The sequence below is a fragment of the Gorilla gorilla genome, chromosome 2 (genome assembly GCF_029281585.2).
Source record: "Gorilla gorilla gorilla isolate KB3781 chromosome 2, NHGRI_mGorGor1-v2.1_pri, whole genome shotgun sequence".
Taxonomy (NCBI): Eukaryota; Metazoa; Chordata; class Mammalia; order Primates; family Hominidae; genus Gorilla; species Gorilla gorilla.
The window spans coordinates 124,699,546-124,707,500 of record NC_086017.1 but is presented as its reverse complement, the minus strand read 5'-3'; the positions used below and the strand labels follow the sequence as shown (position 1 = coordinate 124,707,500).

General features: G+C 42.6%; 1 protein-coding gene across 1 annotated transcript in view; it reads right to left on the bottom strand.

Moving 5' to 3' along the window:
- The window catches only part of GRAMD1C (GRAM domain containing 1C), a 119,208-nt gene extending 112,432 nt beyond the window's left edge, over positions 1 to 6,776 (bottom strand). The window contains exon 1 of the mRNA XM_019023950.2: positions 6,651 to 6,776. The gene's annotated coding sequence lies outside the window, so the exon portion shown is untranslated. The remainder of the gene's footprint in view (positions 1 to 6,650) is intronic.
- Positions 6,777 to 7,955: the final 1,179 nt, after the last annotated feature.

Below are 7,955 nucleotides of genomic sequence, written 5' to 3'. Positions count from 1 at the left end.
AGGCTAGAGTGCAATGGCACGACCTCGGTTCACTGCAACCTCCACCTCCTGGGTTCAAGCGATTCTCCTGTCCCAGCCTCTGGAGTAGCTGGGATAACAGGTGCCCACCACCACACCCAGCTAATTTTTTTTTTTTTTTTTTTTTTAGTAGAGACAGAGTTTCACCATGTTGATCAGGCTGGTCTTGAACTCCTGACCTCATGATCCACCCTCCTTGGGCTTCCAAAGTGCTGGGATTACAGGTGTGAGCCACCATGCATGGGCAAATGTCTCTTAAAAGTATAAAAGATCCTCAGTTTCACTCAGAATAGCATAGAAATTAAAACCACACTGAAATACTATTTTTCACTTACTAGTTTGACAAAAAGTACAGAAATTTGAAAATGCATTCTGCTGACAAGACCGTGGGGATACAGGACTTTTATAATGGAAGTGTAGAGGCTGGGTGCGGTGTCTCATGCCTGTAATCCCAGCACTTCAGGAGGCCAAGGCAGGTGGATCCTTTGAGGTCAGGAGTTCGAGACCAGCCTAACCATCATGGTGAAACCCTGTCTCTACTAAAATGCAAAAATTAGCCAGGTGTGGTGGCAGCCGCCTGTAATCCCAGCTACTTGGGAGGCTGAGGCAGGAGAATCGCTTGGAGGCAGGAGAATCGCTTGAACCCAGGAGGCGGAAGTTGCAGTGAGCCAAGATTGCACCACTACACTCCAGCCTGGGTGACAGGGTGAGACTCTGTCTCAAAATAATAATAATAATAATGGAGGTGTAAAGTAATATAGTGAATTTGGCAATAGCTTCAAAAATTACAAAATGAGTATACTCTTGCAGCAGTACCAACTTCTGCAATTTTTCCTATAGATTTAATTGCACACATGCAAAATAATCCAAAGTTACTCCTAGAAGAATAGTTGGTAGTAAAAATTGAAAACAAATCATCATCAATAAAGGACTGGTTAAATAAATGACAAACCGCCACCCATTAGAATTTGGAATTCTGTGGAGTTTCATAATAATTTTTAAAAGAATGAGGAGGAGCAACATCAACAAAAATGGCAGAGTGGGGAACTTCAAAAGTCTGTACTTCCACAAAAGCAACAAAAAAGGTGGCAAAAGCTGTCAGAAACAATTTATTCGGAAATCTGGAATGTCACCAAAACCTTACCACAATCAGGGGAATGCTTAATTAAGAAAAAACAGCTGAGTCTCAGTAAGAGACTTTTGTGACATTTTATTTTAACTTACCCTGGTACCATCCCCTACTCTACAATAGCCCACATTCCTGGTACTGATTCATAGTATCAGAGGTAGCAGTACAGACCTTATTCTCGAAGAATTGTTATCTGTTTGCTTTGACTTGTTTGGTGGCTCCCTGAAGGCTCAAGGACTTGTTTGCCTTATTTTATCTCAGAACTCTCCCAAGGGTAGGACACCTGCCTTGGGCAGGTGTTGGTGGGGGAATGTTGGTAGAGGGGGCAGGTAGAGTATTTATTGAAAACATTTGGGCCAGGCATGGTGGCTCACGCCTGTAATCTCAGCACTTTGGAAGGCTGAGGGGGCAGATCACCTGAGGTTGGGAGTTCGAGACCAGCCTGACCAACATGGAGAAACCCCATCTCTACTAAAAATACAAAAATTAGCTGGGTGTGGTGGTACATGCCTGTAATCCCAGCTACTTGGGAGGCTGAGGCAGGAGAATTGCTTGAACCCAGGAGGCAGAGGTTGCGGTGAGCCAAGACAGCGCTATTGCACTCCAGCCTGGGAAACAAGAGCAAAACTCGTCACACACACACACACACACAAAAAAAAAAAAAAAAAAGAAAGAAAGAAAGAAAAGAAAAGAAAAAATTTGAAGGCAAATATATTACCAGTGTCACTTGGGGCAAGGGATAACAGTTCAGGCAAACAATGGACAATCTGAATAAGGGCTTTGAAAAACTCTCACAAATTCCTGGGAATCCAGAAGGCCACATCCATGCCCAGAGCTGGGAACATGCTCAGAAAAGACCTAAGAAGGCCCTAAACTTCCACCTCTGGCTGACTTTTTGCTCGGCTAAGGCAGAGATATAGACTGCCTGGCTGGGTGTTACAGGCATACCCAACACACACAGAAAGCCAGTCTGCAAAGACTGAAAGATAATTGCTTGTTTCTGTATGTATTTTTCTTCCTCGGTTTTTATTTTTTTCTAATCTGACAGAACAGAGACTTATGCGGCCACATACAACAAAGAATACAAACTTTACAAAATTAGTTTGACTTGTATGAGGTACCTAGAGTAGTCAAATTCATAGAGAAAGGAAGTAGAATGGTGGTTTCCAGGGGCTATGAAGAGGGCAGAATGGGGCTTTATTTAACTGGTTCAAAGTTTCAGTTTGGGGTGAAGAAAAGTTCTGGAGATGTGATCATTACACAATATAAATGCATGTAATGTCACTGAACCATACTTGAAATGGATAAAATGGTAAATTTTATCTTGTGTATATTTTACCATAACATAAAAAAGTAGTTTATAAAAGATACTAACAAACCACAAATAAATGCTAAAATAAGCAGCAACAGTAAAACCTGGGGAGGTGTACAACCTGATTTTCAAAGTTGCTGCATTATGCCAGGCGCAGTGGCTCATGCCTGTAATCCCAGCACTTTGGGAGGCTGAGGCAGGTGGATCACCTGAGGTCAGGAGTTCAAGACCAACCGGGCCAACATGGTGAAACCCTATCTCTACTAAAAACACAAAAATTAGCCAGGCCTGGTGGTGGGTGCCTGTAGTTCGTGAGGCTGAGGCATGAGACTCTCTTGAACTGGAGAAGTGGAGGCTGCAATGAATCGAGATCACACCACTGCACACTGCACTCCAGCCTGAGCAATAGAGTAAGACTCTGTCTCAAAAAAAACAAAGTTGCTGCATTATAATATTCAAAATGTCCAGTTTTCAACAAAAAATTATAAGGTACACAAAGAAACAAGACAGTTTGACCCATATACAGAGAAAAATAATAGAAACAGCCCCTAATGAAGCCTGAGCATTAGACAAACAAAACTTTAAATCAACTATTTCATATATGCTCAAAGAGCTAAAAGAAATCAAATTCAAAAGAGACCCATGAGAACAATGTCTCACCAAATGAAGAATATCAATAAAGAGATATAAATTACAAAAGGAACCACATAGAAACTCTGGAGCTGAAAAATACAATAACTGAAATGAGAAATTCACTAGAGTAATTCAAATAGACTTGAGCAGACAGAGGAACAAATCAGCAACTTGAAGGTGGGTCAATTGGGATTATTCAGTCTGAGGAGCAGAAAGAAAAAAAAGTGAAGAAAAATGAACAGAACCCATAAGACCTGTAAGACACTGCCAAGTAGACCAACATATACAAAATGGGAATTCCAGGAGAGAAGAAAGAAAGAATATTTGAAGAAGTAATGGCCAAGAAAGAATGAGGAAACTCTTTATGCACTGATATATAAAGATCTACAAGAAATTTTGTCACATAAAAAAAAGTAAGGTGCAAAACAATATACAGTGCCAAAAATGCATACTCTGAATCAATTGTGAGGAAACAGACAAACTGAAATTGAGGGACATTACTTGAACTCTTCAAAAACATCAAACTCATAAAAGGCAAAGAAAGACTGAAGTGTTCTTTTATACTAAAGAACACTAAAGACATATAGCAACTAAATACAACGTGTGATTTTGTCTTGGTTCCTGAACCAGAAACATTTTGTTGTTGTTGTTGCTATAAAGAACATTACTAGGACAACTGGAAAACTTTGAATAAAGTGTAGGTTACATTATGGTATTGACTCAGTGTTAATTTCCTGTTTTTGTTTTTTGAGACAGAGTCTTGCTCTGTCACCCAGGCTGGAGTGCAGTGGTGCGATCTCAGCTCACTGCAACCTCCGCCTCTTGGGTTCAAGCAATTCTCCTGTCTCATGCTCCGGAGTAGTCTCAGGTGCATACCATCATGCCTGGCCAATTTTTGTATTTTTAGTAGAGATGGGGTTTTTACAGGTCACGCTGGCCTCGAATTCCTAACCTCAGGTGACCCACCCGCCTTGGCCTCCCAAAGTGCTGGGATTACAGGCATGAGTCACCATGCCCATACAATTTCCTGTTTTTTATAATTGTACTATGGTTAGGTATGGGGATGTGCTTGTTTTAGGAAGTGCAGTCATGCACTGCATAACAATGTGTCAGTCACTGCATTCAACGGTGAACCACAAGAAAACAGTGGTCCCATAAGATTATAGTACAATATTTTTACTGTAATTTTTCTATGTTTGGATACACAAATACTTCTCATTGTGTTACAATTGTCTTCAGTATTCAGCATGGTAACATGCTGTCCAGGTTTATAGCTCGGGAGCAATAGGCTATTCCATATAGCCTAAGTGTGTAGTAGTAATACAGGAGATAGAATTTAGGCAGATAGTAAGGGTAAGAGTCCTCAGTGGAACTCCCCTTTTAACAAAAAGCAGCCACCAAAACATTTCTTTTCTAACAAAGAGCAGCCTGAAAAATCAAGCAGCAAACATAGATAAGCAAGCTAAAAAGATTGCACAGGTGAATGCCAGCCTCAGTGCCAATAGAAAAGGGCTACTTGGTTGCCAGGCATGTTCAACAGGGAGGGTCCTCTTCTCTTTTCTTTGTCACCATGTGTACAGTAAAGAGGCAGGCAACGTGGTGCCTGGCCATGTAGAGAACCCATCTCCGTAATAAAAGATTAGGGAGGAGTGGCCAGCTTCTTTGCATGCTATGCAAACCGCACACCTAGTCCTAACCAGTTCTTCGTGTGCTATGCAAATGACACACCTGGTCCGACCAATCTTTTGTGCCCTATATAAATCAGATACCACCTCCCCAAGATCATCTATTCAACCTTCTGCATTTCACCATGGAAGCAGTAACCCATATTCTCTGGGGCCGCTCTCTCTGCAGCAGAGAGAGCTTTTCTCTTTATTTCGCCTATTAAACTTCTGCTCTGAACCTCACCCTGGTTTGTCCGCGTCCTTGTTTTCCATGACCGTGGGACAATGAACCTCAGGTATTACCCCAGACAACAACATCACTTCAGTAGGCTCTACCATTTAGATTTCTTTAAGTACATTCTAGGATGTTGGCACAACAGCAAAATTGCCTAATGACACATTTCTCAGAACATATCCCAGTTGTTAAGTGACGTATGACTTTGTACACTGATATATTTGATCTAGCTCACCCAAATGTTTCAGAAAAAAAATTGTGTGCCGAGAGAGAATAATAAATAAAGCAAACATGAAAATCTGAGTAAAAGTTTTATGGGAAGCCTTTGCACTATTCTTGTAACTTTCTTATTTCAAGTAATTAAAAACTATTATAACTCAATAAATAAAGTGAAACCACCCTTCACAGTTGTGTCATTTTTTTTTTTTTTTTTGTAGTTGCACAAATGCAAACACAGAATGGACACAGTTGGATTTAGTTGGAGGTTTTGGAGGGTTTCTTGAGACAGGGTCTCTCTCTATTACCCAAGCTAAAGTGTAGTGGCATGATCACTGTTCACTGCAGTCTTAACCTTCTGGACTCAAGTGATCCACCTCAGCCTTCCAAGTACCTGGGGCCACAGGCCCACACCACCCCATCCAGCTAGGTTTTGGGGAGTTTTGTTTGTTTGTTTGTTTTGTAGAGACTAGGTCTCCCTATGTTGCCCAGACTGGTCTTAACTCCTGGCCTCAAATGATCCTCCTGTTCTGGCCTTCCCTCGTGCTGGGATTACAGATGTGAGCCACTGCACCCAGCCTAAGGTTGATTTTTACCAGGCAAGTATGCTAAGTCACAAGAGAAGCAAGGGAGATAAGTACGTATGCGAGGGTTTGGCAATAATGATTGCCCCTGGAGTCCAAGCAGGGTAAGAAGCAAAATAAGGTCATAAGAGTGTCAAGGCCAATCAAAGTGTGAGGATTAAATGTTTGTAAATCTAGTTGAGATTAAAGGACTGCTGGTGATAGAAGTGATGAGTTGGAAAGATACAAATGGTACTTGAAGCTGAGATTGTGGACAAACTGTAGTTATAATGATAAGTTCTATGATATGAGTATGAGAGTGGGTGGCTGACAGGAGTGGTGGTTCAGATTGTTGGGGCAGAGGTCAAGGCACTAGGAGACCAGGAATTGAAAGTATAACCTTAGTGGCTATTGAAATCACCAAGTACAGAAAGAGTAGGGTAGAAGAAAGTGACATGAGCAAGGAGGAAAAATCTTCAATGAAAAAGGGAACATGGATTGTGAGTTTATAGATGACTCCAGTAAGAAAAGGCAACTGGTGGCATAGTGTTCTGACATGAAATTCAAAGATAGAGTGTTAGGGAAGAGTGAAGGAAAAGAGTCTGGAAGTAATAGGAAAAAAGAAGACAATCACTTTTTCTTGGGCCCATTGGTGCTCCAGCTACTATAGTTGCATGACAAATCACCCAAAATCTTAGTGGCTGAAAACAACAATAATCATTCATTATTTCATGGTTTCTGTGGGTCAGGAACCTGGAGCAGCTCAGCTCGTCAGTTCTAGCTCATGGGCTTTCAGAGGTTGCCCTTAATCAAGTGGAGATCCAGTCATCAGAAGACCTGATAGTGGCTGGAGGATCCACTTCTATGGTGTCTCACTTACATGGCCGGGCACCTGGTACTGGCTATTGGTTTGGGACCTCAATTCCTCTCCATATGGACATCTTCACAGAGCTGCTTCAGTCCTCATTGCATGGCAGTGCCTTTCCTCAGAGCAGGTAATCCAGGATACCAAGGTGAGGACTACAGTGCCGTTTATGACCTAACCTTGGAAGTTATAGACTGTCATTTACACCGCATTCTATTGGGGTCAGTCAGCTCTGATTCACTGAGGGAGGTGACTCCACAGGGCATGAATGATAGAGGCCAGGATCAATGGAGGCCTTATTGATTGGAGGCCAATGGAGGCCAGGATCAAAGAAGGCCAGATCAATGGGAAGTTACAAGTGATATGACGATGTGGGAGAGGAAACAGACACCACTTGAGAGGGCTTCAAGGAAAGCTGTTTCCTCTCAAGTTTCAGGGGAAAACCAAGTATCAGTGCAGGCTTGTCCAACCCGTGGCCCACAGGCCACATGCGGCCTAGGACAGCTTTGAATGCAGCCCAACACAAATTCGTAAACTTTCTTAAAATATTATGAGATTTTTTTGCCATCAACTGTCATTAGTGTTAGTGTATTTTATTTTATTTTATTTTATTTTATTTTATTTTATTTTATTTTAAGATGGAGTCTCGCTCTGTCACCCAGGCTGGAGTGCAGTGGCGCGATCTTGGCTCACTGCAACCTCTGCCTCCCAGGTTCAAGCAATTCTCCTGCCTCAGCCTCCCAAGTAGCTGGGACTACAGGTGCATGCCACCACGCCCGGCTAATTTTTTGTATTTTAGTAGAGGAGGGGTTTCACCATGTCGCCCAGGCTGGTCTTGAACTCCTGAGCTCAGGCTATCCGCCTGCCTCGGCCTCCCAAGGTGCTGGGATTACAGGCATGAACCACTGTGCCCGGCCTAGTGTTAGTGTATTTTATATGTGGCCTGAGACAATCCTTCTTCCAATGCAGCCCAGGGAAGCCAAAAGATTGGACACCCTTGAGTTAGAACAAGATGAAGAAAGATTTTTAGAGAATTTTCAGAGAAAACTCAAAGAACTTAGGTTATAGAAGATTTTGTTGGCTGGGTGCGGTGGCTCACGCCTGTAATCCCAGCACTTTGGGGGGCCGAGGCAGGCGGATTGCCTGAGCTCAGGAGTTCACAACCAGCCTGGGTGACATGGTGAAACCCCTCCTCTACTAAAATACAAAAAATTAGCCAGGCATGGTGGCATGCACCTGTAGTCCCAGCTACTCAGGAGGCTGAGGCAGGAGAATGGCATGAACCCAGGAGGCCGAGCTTGCAGTGAGCCGAGATAGTGC